Source organism: Helianthus annuus, chromosome 6 (genome assembly GCF_002127325.2).
Source record: "Helianthus annuus cultivar XRQ/B chromosome 6, HanXRQr2.0-SUNRISE, whole genome shotgun sequence".
Lineage (NCBI taxonomy): Eukaryota > Viridiplantae > Streptophyta > Magnoliopsida > Asterales > Asteraceae > Helianthus > Helianthus annuus.
This window is the reverse complement of record NC_035438.2, coordinates 108,112,029-108,125,640: the sequence shown is the minus strand read 5'-3', so window position 1 is coordinate 108,125,640 and position 13,612 is coordinate 108,112,029.

The following is a 13,612-nucleotide window of genomic DNA, read 5'->3' as shown; positions in this document are numbered from 1 at the left end:
CATGAACTTGGGAATAAAAGTGATTTTCTTAGAAAATAATAAACCTAGTGGACTAGTAAACTTGTAAACTCAAGACTTGTGTATGAGTTATTTTAGAAAACCAAGTTTAAAAGGCGGTTTTTGAAAAAGTATGATTCTTACATATACTTACACCATCTTTGAAATAAACTAAGTATATGGATGCTAGTGAAGCATGAAAATATTGAAAATGGATATTTTGGTAAAATAAGTTCACTAGTTGTGAACATCTAAAAATCCCGAGAACGAGAGTCTTACAAAAATAAACACATTTTGGAGGGTAACTAAACCTGCTAAGCACCCCACTAAGTTACTACGCGTTTTTTTTATGGAAAACTAAGTTCATGTTGTCATGTAAATTGCATAGTTTACGCACTTGACTAGGGTAATATTGTTTAGTAGCTTGTTATTGGTTGATTGGATGAATTTTAACAAAAAATGATATGCTATGAGCATGGATACCTCCATTTACAAAGGAAACTCCGGCGAAATTTTCTAAAAATCCGACACTTAGAAAATATTCTTCTAACAAGTGTTTACGAATATATTTTTAACTTTGTTTTCAAAATAAACTTCGCTATAATTCTTATTACAAAAATACCAAGTATCGGAGGTTGATTTTCGTAAATAAAATTTGATAAATATATATTTAGAATATATATTTTATACTAAAACTCTTGTGTGATTATTTGTTTATTTTGTGAACTAGTTATATTACTTTTAGGGTAAAATAATATAACTTATGAATACAATGGAAATTACAACTCCAGAATAATACCAAAAATATCAAGGAATAAAATATTTAAGTTACACACTCGGTATTGAAAAATCGAACGTTCAAACATAACTTATGAAATAATCCGGAAAATGCTTCTACACATACATTTTTGGTAAGATATTATTCTGGAAATTAATGAAGTAAAATATATTATTTTTGGGAAAAATATATATATTTTGAATTAAGATGTTTTTGGACAGATAATTTAAATATATTTTTCTAAGTGAGACTTAAAATATATTTTTCGGAATCACAATAATACATGTATAAATACCCCCATCCTTGGGAAGGAAATACGAAGTTAAAATACTTGTGAAATATAAATACGAAATATTATTTAGCGATTACTCCATAATAAAATATAATTTAAAGCTAAGATAATTATTTTAACTAATAATTATAACTTGGAATAGTATTCGGAAACTTAAGAGTCGCAACTCAAAATCATTAAACCCTAAGCCAAGGCACGGCCCGTTCGTCTAATAGACATTAGTACGTGCAGGTCGTCGCGTAGCAGACAGAGTTTGGGTTGACGATTCGATTCAGAGGACGCAGTACAGTGAGTTCATGTCCCCCTTTTCTCTTAATTGTTTTCAGTTTTATAACTTCGGGGGTGGAATACATGTTACAAATATACAGACATTTTTATACATGGTATGGTTAGCTTAAGGAGGGACTTTCATACACCGTTAGATCATGTGAGTGGGTAGGCGGCTACTAAAGGCCATTAATCCTCGTCGTAGGACCGAGGGACATGAGTGATAAATCTATTTGGGTGTAGCGAGCCCACACCCATGAGGTCGGGGCGGCCCATAGTGGTGACTGTGTCTTACCGCCGAGGCCCGGTACAAATTTTCAAGGTTTGAGTCTTCCTACATCACTTCACACATATCAATGGCCTTGCAAACCATTGGTGATCTCTTTTTATTTCCTTATTGCTACATACCATGAACTTTTATACATATATCGTTTACAAAGGATTCTACATACTCACATACACATGAACTTGCTCAACTTTTTGTTGATTTTTCAAACTACATGTATTTCAGGAAATTAGTGGATCTGGCGGAGTATGCGTTGTGTCAAGGCTGCGTAGTGAATAAAGATGCCATCCGTGTTGTTGAGTTTAGGAGGTGGATCCCTTTCCTGGACGGGATACATAATTCTAAACTTAGGTTTTATTTACGTACTTTTGATGAGTCTTTGTGAACTCTGTTAATCTTGTCATGTTTGTAACTTACTTTATGTGTCGACATTTTGAAACAATGATGTTGTGGTATTTTTAAACTTAATGAAGGGATGAACATCTTGTGTTTTATCATATAGCATTGTTATGATTGTTGCTATGGTATTAAGAAGTCACACCAAAATAAACCCACGCTTCCGCAAAAGCCAGGGTGTGACAGCTTGGTATCAGAGCCTCGATCATAACTGAAGGGGTATGGTCCCAGATCTCGCGCCAGCACGACCGCGAGTGACCATTACCCTTATCAAAACCCCCACTAGCTAACAACCTACCTGTGTCCATGCGGGAACGCACAAACACAGTGGTTGAATCCGATCTGCCCAATGATGGAGGAGGACTTACCTGGAATATGAGAACGGTAGAGCGATATAGCATAGCATCGCATCTGGTGTATGAAAACGGAAGTATTCATAGCGATGCGGCCTAGCACCGCATCGAGGGAACACTTCTATCAATACAGGGAAGCTGGATAACAACAACAGTGACCACAGACGACGATGCAGCCTGGCACCGCATCTCGCGTATTTCTTGATCAAAGAGCAAGACGCGGGAACATCTATAGTTACCACAAACAGCGATGCGGCCTGCACCGCATCCTGTGTACTCAGCAAGTGGGACTGACACCACAGAGCAAGTAGCACCAATGGCAGCCGCTTGTCAGGTCTACGTAAGCGACAGACTGACGTGGCTTCACCTCCACAGCCGACATGCCTGACATACCTGCAAAGGTGCAGCATGTCGTCAGTCTATCCGTCCACCTCCTTCTTCACTCCTCGGCTATAAATACCAACCCCAAACCAGGTTTGAGGTATCTCTTCACAACTCTCTCACTACTATTACTATCACACTTTGCTTCCCAAGCAAATTACTGATTCTCACGCCGGAGAGTGGTAACAAGGAGCACCCCCCAGCCCATCCTCCTTGTTACGAGTCACGGTTTGTTTCCTTGTGCAGGAGATCAACCAGCAGGCGACCCAGCCAGCGATCCTCGAGAGGAAGGGATTAACCCTTCTTGACGAGATCAGTATGTTAACCCTGCCCGGTTAACCATTGTTTCATCATTGGCGCCCACCGCTACTCTCAAGCACTTTTCTTGTATCATCCCTCTCCCTCTCAAAAGATCATGTCTGATCGTCTAAACAACAATACTGGGGATAACCTAAACCCCACCAACACAGGGTCTGCGGGGACCATTCCCCCAATCCCAATTCCTGGCCACATCGGCACATCAACGCAAGGGGGCGCATCCCTTACGTTTGGACACGACCTGTCACAGTACACAGCTGTGATCCCTCCGGGCATGAACCTTCATACCTGGTATGACCAGCAAACAGCCCTGCTGGCAGCAACATACAACAGAGCTTGCGCTGATGCGCAGGTATCTGCCGACCCTACCCCGGCACCGCATACCCCTGCAGATCGTATTTTACAATACGACGGCAGGACTTCTTCACGCCCAGCTTCCTGAAGCAGGCGGGAAGACCGCGGATCCTCATACTGCGAGGTCCGCACGCTCGATGAGGATGATTCCTCATATGGGTCTCGTGCCAGAGGCCCAATACAAAGCCGCCTAGGCCCTCAAGGCGGTAACAGACGGCAGTCCACAGCCCATCGCGGCTTCGGCATTCAAAGCCGGCTGGGACCGCAGCCCCAACGCGAAGAATATGGCCGTACCGACCCGGACGACCATACATATTGCGGGGATTCTCATGCCACTAGTAGCAGACCGGGAGGACGCAACTATTCTCCTCCCACTCACCCCCGAAACACATACCTCCGCACTGCAAAGCGCCCCGAGAACCAACCCTACAGGCCAAGAGCCGCGACCGAAAACTCTAAATTCGCCCCAAGAATCGCCCACGCCCATGTCACCACCACAAAATTCCCATTCAACTTTGGGAAATACAACGGTTCGTCTGACCCGGACGATCACATGAACATTTTCATGGGCGCAGGGTGCAACGGTAGGTGGGACGAGCCCACCTGGTGTCATTTTTCCCCCAGACCCTGACGGGTCTGGCCAGGGCTTGGTTCGATTCTTTGCCAGTAGGATCACTGGCCTCATTTAAGGAACTACATGCAAAGTTCCTCGCACATTTCAGCCAGCAGCGACGTCACGTACGTGATACGATGGACGTCATGAATATCTGGCGCCGGGATGACGAATCCCTCGAAGCATTCCTCGTCCAATACAATAAAGAATGCCTGGAGATAGGCGACGTGGCTGACCAAATGGCACGTAACCACTTCATCAAAGCCGTTAGAGATGAACAGATGGTTATGACTATCTCCGGCAAAGACGGCTTGCCAAAAAAATGGGAAGATGTCATGACTGCGGTCAAGACATACGCCCAGACACAGCGGTCCCTTAAACCGCACCTCGCAAAGGCACAGCCCCAAGCGGAAGGTCAAACCTCCCGCTACGAGCCCAAGCGCAACAATAAGCGCAACCGGGACGAAGGGAATCGCGGCAGCGATTCCAAACCTTATTTCCCGCGCACCAACCAGTTTGACGCAAGGGCAACAATTAACGCCCAACGGGACAACCGGGCGTCAAAGAAAGAATCTCGGGACCGTAACTGGACCGAGATCAATAGGTCGCCAAGCGAAGTCCTTCTTACGGACGCGCAGTACCTGCGACTGGCCCAACCAATGAAGTCCAAGAAAAATCAAGATCTCACTCTCTATTGTGAGTATCACAAGGACTCGGGCCACACAACAAACAACTACATCAATCTCCGACTGGAGATTGAGCGAGCCCTAAAGGAGGGGAAACTGCAGCACTTGTTGCCCGGTGGGCAAAAAACCACCAAACGCATCACCCCCCATGGCGAGGGCACCTCCTCAGGGAAGAGGACCATGTATGTGGCCTCAACCCATATGATCAACGGAGGCAAGGGAAGGCCGCACAAGGTGGCGAGAAGACCGGACAATGACTGGAAAGACGAGCAAGTCGTTTTCCCAAAAGTCCGAGGCGGTCCGCGCGACAGGCGCGCCGTCGTTATTACAGGCCAACTAGCTCATAACTGCACCGAGCGAATATTCATCGACCCGGGCAGTACCTCTGACATCATATATGAGCAGTACTTCAACCAGTTCGATCAGGAAGACAAAGATCGGTTGCAAGCAGTGGATTACCCCTTGGCCGGGTTCGCAGAGGAAACTGTCTTTCCCCTTGGCCAAATTTCGTTTCCTATGCGCCTCACCAGCGGAAGGCACACACGAACAGAAGAGGTAAACTTCATGGTTTTACCTCATACTTCCAAATATGACGTGATCCTTGGGAGAGAATCCCAAGGTGATTTCAACATGATTACGTCCGTACCCCATTCTGCAATCGGTTTCCCAACCGAAACAGGGGTCGCGATAATCTATGCACGCCGGGAAGTTATGACGTCGGACGAACTGCGTCCGACCAAGATAGCAAGGCCGACCCCCAACAATCAACCAGAAAAATGGGTTCTCAACGCAAGATACTCAGAACAAAAGGTAACGTTGGGCCACGCCTTGTCCCCCAACACCAGGGCGCACCTGAAACAGCTTCTCTTCACGAACCAAGATATTTTTGCATGGGCACCCGCAGACATGACTGGGGTCCCACGCGAAATCGCGCAACATTTCTTGAATACCTTACCAGGTATCAAGCCGGTGATCCAAGGCCAACGCCACCTTGGATCCGCAAAAAACCAGGTGATGCGTGAGCAGGTCGAAGAGCTGCTCTCCGCAGGCATCCTGCGGGAAGTCAAGTACCAGACTTGGTTGTCTAACCCAGTCATGGTAGAGAAACCATCCGGGGTTGGCACATGTGCATCGATTATAAAGAACTCAACAAAGCCTGTCCCAAGGATTGTTACGCACTTCCGGAAATCGACGAAAAGGTCGATAACCTCGCACCATTTCGATGGAAGTGCTTCCTCGATTGTTACAAAGGCTACCATCAGGTACAGATGGCAATCGAGGATGAAGACAAAACGGCATTCCGCACACCTACCGGAAATTACTGCTACACAAAAATGCCGTTTGGGTTGCGCAACGCGGGCGCAACCTATCAAAAACTGATGAACGACACTTTCCGCGGGCCAATCAGCAAAAGTGTCAAAATCTACATGGACGACCTAGTCGTCATGAGCATGGAAGAGGATACCATGCTCACTGATATCGAAAGAACATTCCAAACTCTGCGAAACGTCAATATGAAGCTCAATCCAGGGAAATGCTCGTTTGGAATGGAAGAAGGCAAATTCCTTGGATTCATCGTAACAAAAGATGGATTCAAGGTAAACCCGGAAAAAGTTCAGGCGATCGAGCGCATGCCATCGCCTTCAACGATGAAAGACATGCAACGACTAGCCGGCAGGCTAGCCGCATTAAATGGATTCTTAGCCAACCATGCAGCTAAGTCTTACCCTTTCATCAAGACCCTGCAGAACTGTCTAAAGAAAGAACAATTCCAATGGACCGCAGAGGCTGAAGATGCTTTCCGGGAAATGAAGGAGTGTTTGATACAACTCCCAACTCTAACCGCACCACGCAAAGATGAACCACTTATATTATACCTATCCGCCGCAGACAATGCGGTGGGTGCGGTACTGATAGTGGAGCGGGAGGGAGTTCAAACACCCATCTACTACATCAGCAAGATGCTCAACGACCCAGAAACAAGATATTCAATAATGGAAAGTTGGTACTAGCACTAGTACACGCATCAAGACGGTTGCGATGCTACTTCGCAAATCACATCATCACGGTGTTAACCAACTACAGGATCGGTCCGATCCTATCCAAACCTGACATCTCTGTGAGGTTAGCAAAATGGGCAATCGAGTTGGGCGCACTCACGCTAAACTACAAGCCGAACCCCACAATCAAGGGCCAGGTCCTGGCAGATTTCGTTGCCGAGGTACCGGCAAATCGCATCCAAGAATGCGAGGAAGAACAAAACCCTGCACCGCCACCACCTTCTTCAGAAATATGGGCACTTTTTACCGATGGTGCGTCCAACGAAGAAGGTGCGGGCGCAGGTCTGCGACTCGTCAGCCCCGATGGCCAAGAGCTTACCTACGCAATCCGCCTTGATTTCAAAAGCACAAATAACGAGGTAGAGTATGAGGCTCTATTGGCAGGGCTACGTCTAGCAGTCAAGCTCGGCGTACAACATCTGGAAGCACACGTCGACTCCTTGTTAGTTGCAGGGCAGGTGCGCGGTGACTATACCGCAAAAGGGGATATCATGATCTTCTACCTCGAGCAAGCCTTGCAACTAAAATCAAAATTCACTTCCTTCAATATCCGTCATATCAACAGAAGTGAAAACAAATCCGCGGATGCACTGTCAAAACTCGTGTCCACCAGCTTCCAACACTTGGCAAAGGAGATACGCATTGAAATTCTGCAGAATCCATCAGTACCGCTGCGCCAAGTCAATGTCATCCAGTACGGTACAACATCCTGGATGACACCAATCATTGCATACTTGCAATCATGTGTGACTCCCGAAAGCAAGTCAGAGGCACGTAAGTTGCAATACAAAGCGTGCCATTATCAAATGGGAGACGGTATCCTATACCGTAAATCATACCTGGGCCCACTCCTACGCTGCGTCGACCCCCAAGATGCCAAATACCTCATCAGAGAGATACACGAGGGAATGTGCGGCATACATGCAGGGCCACGCATGGTAGTGGCTAAAATCATGAATGCTGGGTATTACTGGCCCGGCATGCACCTGGATGCCGTCAAAGAACTGCGCAAGTGTATTAATTGTCAGCGGCACCCCCCCCAAGACCTTGCGCCCCAAGAACAACTTGATTCCGGTCACTGCCGCATGGCCTTTTCAAAAATGGGCAATTGACGTGGTCGGACCGTTCCCAGACGCACCAGGTGCGGTCAAATTTATCATAGTAGCTGTCGATTACTTTACAAAATGGGTAGAGGCAAAACCACTTGCCTCAACCACTGCTATGATAACAAGGAAATTCATTTGGGAACACATCATCTGCCGTTTCGGTCTACCAATGTGCATCGTTACCGATAACGGCACCAACTTTGCAGCTGACGAATTTCGAAAATGGCTAGAAGAACTACATATTGAACACATATTCTCCTCCGTGGCACACCCGCAAGGGAATGGCCAAGTTGAGAGTATCAATAAAAGTTTAGTCGAAGGCATAAAAGCAAGGTTGGGAACAGCCAGGCGCGGCTGGGTCGATGAACTCCCAAGCATCTTATGGGCTCACCGAACAAGCCCAAAAACAAGCAACGGGGAGACACCTTTCAGCCTGGTCTATGGCTCAGAAGCGGTAATCCCCGCGGAAGTAGGTCTTCCTTCACCTCGAATGTTGGCTATCAACAAAATAGCCAACAATGAAGCACGCAGACTTGACTTGGACCTCCTTGAAGAAAGGCGCGAAAACGCTGCCATCAACGAGGCCAAGTACAAAACCAAGCTTGAAAAATACTACAATTCACGCGTGCGGGTTTGTACATTTAACCCGGGAGACTACGTCCTTCGCGATAATGAAGCATCTAACGCTGAGCGCCCAGGGAAACTCGCCCCCAAGTGGGAAGAACCCTACCTCATCAAAGAGGTCTTGGGCAAAGGCGCGTATAAACTACAAACGTTAGAGGGCGAAATTATCGCACGCACATGGAATGCACAACAGCTTAGACGCTGCTACATGTGAGCCATGTTCTTTACATTTCCATGTAACCTATCGGGCCGCAGGCCATTTGCAAATAAATAAACGAGCAATTCAATACAATATTATTTGTTACTACTATTACAAATGCGTGTTCCACTTTACGGTATCCACAAAAACAGATTGGCAAAATCTTCATTCGCGATACCCACACAAAGTGCTAACCACACACAAATATTGTAATAGGCCAGCAAAGGCAAAACATTAAGTGTCTATCCGGCCGGATACACACACGGGTTTTTACAAAACTTACACAATTCCTAAACCCTAACAGGGCAAACGACGGAATTGACTAATACTCATACGACAAGGTATAGAGTACACTCAACCCCGTTCACAACGGGTAGAGTTCCGTATACACACGTTCAAACATGCAAGAAGTAAAAACACTTGTACAAATTGAGCAACAGTTAAACTTTATATTCAAAAAATTCATGCACCCACCTGGTGCACAACGGATTTACATAAAGTTCTAACATATACAAAAAGGAAAACAAAAAAGGGGCACGAAGGCCACCCTAGTCCTATTTTGTACCACTGGTACCCGCGCCATATTGGCCGTCACCAGCAGTATTTTCCTCTTCTGCATCAGGATACAGCATCCTCAACCGGTCTACATAGTCCGCTGCATCTAAGCATTCATCAAGCTTCTCAACAGAAGAGAGCGACATGTCATAAAATGATGGAACGGCCGCCTCAAGAAGCGCTTCGGTGTCCACATCACGAAACCCAAACAATCCATTAGTATAGCCGCCTTTAGACATGACGTTTATATGGCCGATGCAGTGGTTGTAACCGGCTTTAAAACCAGCATCCCGGGCACACTGCTTAATCAAGTCTACACCAGTTACGGTCTCAGGCACGTCCATGATAGATTTAACAATCTGCACCAAAGGGCAATCATATTATCACGTGCTAATTCAAATACATGTAAAGGCATGAGATACTTACATGTGCAATACCGTGACACCGCATCCACTCACGGTCAGTCTCAAGCTGGTTAAATGAAGAGGTCAGGGCATCTCTAGCCTCGACAACCGCGTTAGCCCGCTCCTCAGCTACAGTCACGCGGGCAGTAATGTCCGCAAGCTTGGCCTCGCGAGTCTGCACCTCAGTCTTTCAAAAGCAAGAAGCAGTTTGCACAAAATTAGTAAACATTCTCGAAAGAAAGAAAGGAAAGTTCAACTGAAAAGCCAACTCATACCTGAAGGCTGCCAACAACCTGATTCAAACGGGTGCGCTCAGCATTCGCCTCTTCAAGAGCCTTAGAAGCACGACTCTCTCGCTCCTTGGCCTCTTCAAGAGCCTTTGCAGCACGGGCCCCCGCCTCTTTGGCCTCTTCAAGCGCCTTTACAGCCCGGGCCTCCGCCTGCTGGGCTTTAACAGCAATTGCCTCAGCTGCAGCCTTCTCCTTGCCCAAAGCAGCATTCGCTGCCTTGGCATTCGTCAACTCCTGACGAACACGAAACACTGTTTCATTCATCTTGGCCCAAGATTCGTTCCATGACTTACGCTCACTAGAAAGAGTTTCTTTCCAACTCTTGCGCTCCTCATAAAGTAACTTGGCAAGAGTACGAACCTGTTTGAGCTCAGCAGTCGCAGCCCACTCCTCGGTTTGCTTCTGCTTCTCAAAAGCAGCCCTATCTTTTTCAAGCTGCTCTGCACCCGCACGAGCAACCTTGACCAACTCCTCCGCCTTGGTCCGCAAGCGCGCAGCCTCCTCCTCCCTGCGACCTAACACCTTGTAATCTTCCAGAATGGCATTCGCCACTATGGAACTTCCCACAAGCATGGTGGAAAGTTGGGTGATGCGCAGTTCACGGGGTGCGGAACGGGCACGATCAACTTCAAACGGCGTGCCCAGACCACCTAAAATCTCCTTACAAGCAGAAAGATCATTAAAAATATCATCCCCCTGCATAACGCTCCAGGGGGTCGGTGATAGCTGGTACTCCGATCCGGGGTGTAGGTGCGGTAATAATACTCCAGCTCAGACTCTCCAGACTGAATTGGAGGCCCTTCATAACCCGTACCCCCGGATGCAGGACTCGAAACCTTCTCAGCAGCAGGAGACTTCTGCGACACAGCACCAGATTTTTGTTTCCCAGCATCAGAGAACCTCAAATCCAAATTATCAGCATCATTTGGAGAGATCAGATTATTAGAGGAACCAACGGTATCAAAAATCTGGGTCGCGACCTTCTCCGCAGTCTTTTCCGCTTGCACGGTCGGATCAGGCACCACCTTGAAAAAAGGTGCCGCAGATTCCTTCGGTACCCCCGCATCCGCAGCCGTGGTATGCAGGGAGACGAAGGAGCGTCAAAGATAGAAAAATCTTTATCTTGAGGTTCTGCAAAACAAAGAAAGCAATAACTATCAGCAAATAAGTTGTGCATACAAAACACTTAGAAAAAGTTATAAATCACTTACCAGCAGTAACCGCAGGCTTCTTTTGCGTCGGCCCAGTGGACCTCTTAGCCTGCAACCTCTGACGTTTCACCTGACCAGCACCAACAACTTTCTGCTCCGGTTTCCTCTTCTCACCAGCAAGTGTGGAACCCGTAGCAGCCCCACCTTCAGTCGCACCTCCACCTGGAACACCCAAACCCTCAAGGGTGTCAGATACTACCACGTAATCGGTATATCTGCGGTAACAAGAACGAGAGATACCTGCGGCCTGCGACACCAAAGGAGGGGCGACAGAACCCTCAGTTTTCTCCTTACTGCGACCCCGCGTGGTTTTCTTCACCTGCTTCTTCTCCACATGTTTCTTAGGGATAGTGTTTTCAAACTTCCCCAGGTCCCCAAGAGTACCTGCATTCGACACAAGCAAGCAAGCAGTTTACAAGGTTGAACTTTAAACAACAAAGAAATCTTAGAAGATACCTTTGCCTTCCACAATGGGTGCGTTCAGCATTTCACGAGTGGGGACGCGAAAATTACCAACAATCTCTATGTTAAAACCCTCACGTTCTGAAACCGCAATCAACTCAACCTTGCCCTCGAAGTCTGGCTCGAACATCCTCCACAAAGGAGCATTCTCTGATTTAACATACACAATCAGTTCAACAAATCAAGACGCAAGGAAATCGCACAAAGGGTGAAAATGCTTACCACCACTTTTCTCTCGCAACACAGGTCTCGCCTTCCTGTCCGGCCTGGTCAGCATCATCCGCAACACCCAGAGTTCATCGTTGCTTAGTTTCCTAAGTTCAAAAGGCTTCAACCTAGAGAACCAATCCACAGTCTTTGCGGTGGCAACAGGAATATCCTCCGCAGTAACACCCACATTCACGTTCCTAAAGGTCATGTTGGCATGCACCGCACAGGCTTTAACATAGAAAAACTTCGCGTTCCACTTGGTCACACCCTTGGGAGGTGTCATCAACTTTATGCTCCCATGTCGTTGAGTAAAAGAAAAGAATCCGGTATTTACCGTTAACTAGTAGAACCGCCGGAAATTCTCAACAGTAACGTCCAAACCAAGAGCACGGAAGGTGTACTCGAAGTTCCTAATCCGGAACATCCCAAATGGACTTAGTTGAGAAATATGAAGGTGATAGTATTCCAACACCTCGGCAACAAACACCGTCACCGGCAATCGGAGGTTGCCATCATTGAAAAACTCAGCCCATAGGGTGATATATCTCGCCGGAGCATCGGCACCGGTGTCACCCTCTTGTGGGTAGGTGGCACCCCACTCATCGGCCATTCGTATGCTGGTCATCAGGGTCTTAAAATGACTCTTTGACCACTTCAACACCAGTAAACCACCACCGGTTGCACCACCATCATCATCTTCATCTTCATCAGCCGCCGCTGATGACTGCTGTTCAGGGTTTTCACCCTCTACATTGTGTGGATTTGATGGTTCAGCCATAGAGATGTAGAAAGAAAAGAAAATGAGTAGTAAAAACTCAAACAACCTCACCGGAATTTCAGAGAACCTTATCGGAGAAGACAGAGGAATCCTTTTTTCTCTCACCGGAAATTTTGAAATTTTGAACAAAGTGAGGGGAAACCACGAACGGTTTCCCCTTATATACTGATCGCAATTAATGCAAAATGAAAACTGAATCATCACGTTCAAAAAGAGCGAATTACGCGGTATCACGTGTCAAGCGACGTTTCCGCTGACGGTTACCATGCGCGCGTGGCCGCACACGCACCTGGCATAGGAGACGTTTACACTCCTACTATAGTGCATTTAATGACCTCGGGCAGTGCAAACGTCCTTTCATTTCAGCACATGCCAAGAAATCTCACCAACTTCCACCAACTCACACGTGCACTCAGCCACGTATACAACAACACGCGACAACATTATCCAAACATAAGCGGCATGCGGTTTCTCTGGTACACCGCACCATAACCCATACCGCATGTCATTTTTTTACATACCCCTCAAAATGGCCAAAAATTATATCTTTCTATGGTTAAGGGGGTATAAACATGTCCGCACATACCCACGAGCACACGTGGAATATGCGGAGATGACACACACGGGCCCGTACAGGTGTGTCAGATACTCAGAACCAGCGTTGTTCTTTGGATTGAACCGCATCTCAGGAACATGTAAACCGCATTGCCTTCATTCTCTTCAAGCTTCAAATCCCTCCTGTCCGGTTCACAACCATAGAGGGTGCGTAAACAACTTCTTCAACAAAAAGATGGAGGGGAATGTACGTGCACGCACATCAGCAACCCTGACTCCTGATCCTTCAAGAGCCACATCCAAGCAACACACTCGTTTCAAGCGAGTATGGGGTTGCAAAACCGCAGACACTCATGAGTCGCTGCGAACACACCCATAGCTCCACAAATGGTTGCTACGGAAGAGCCACAGCTAGGTCATCACATAGATGAACGAAG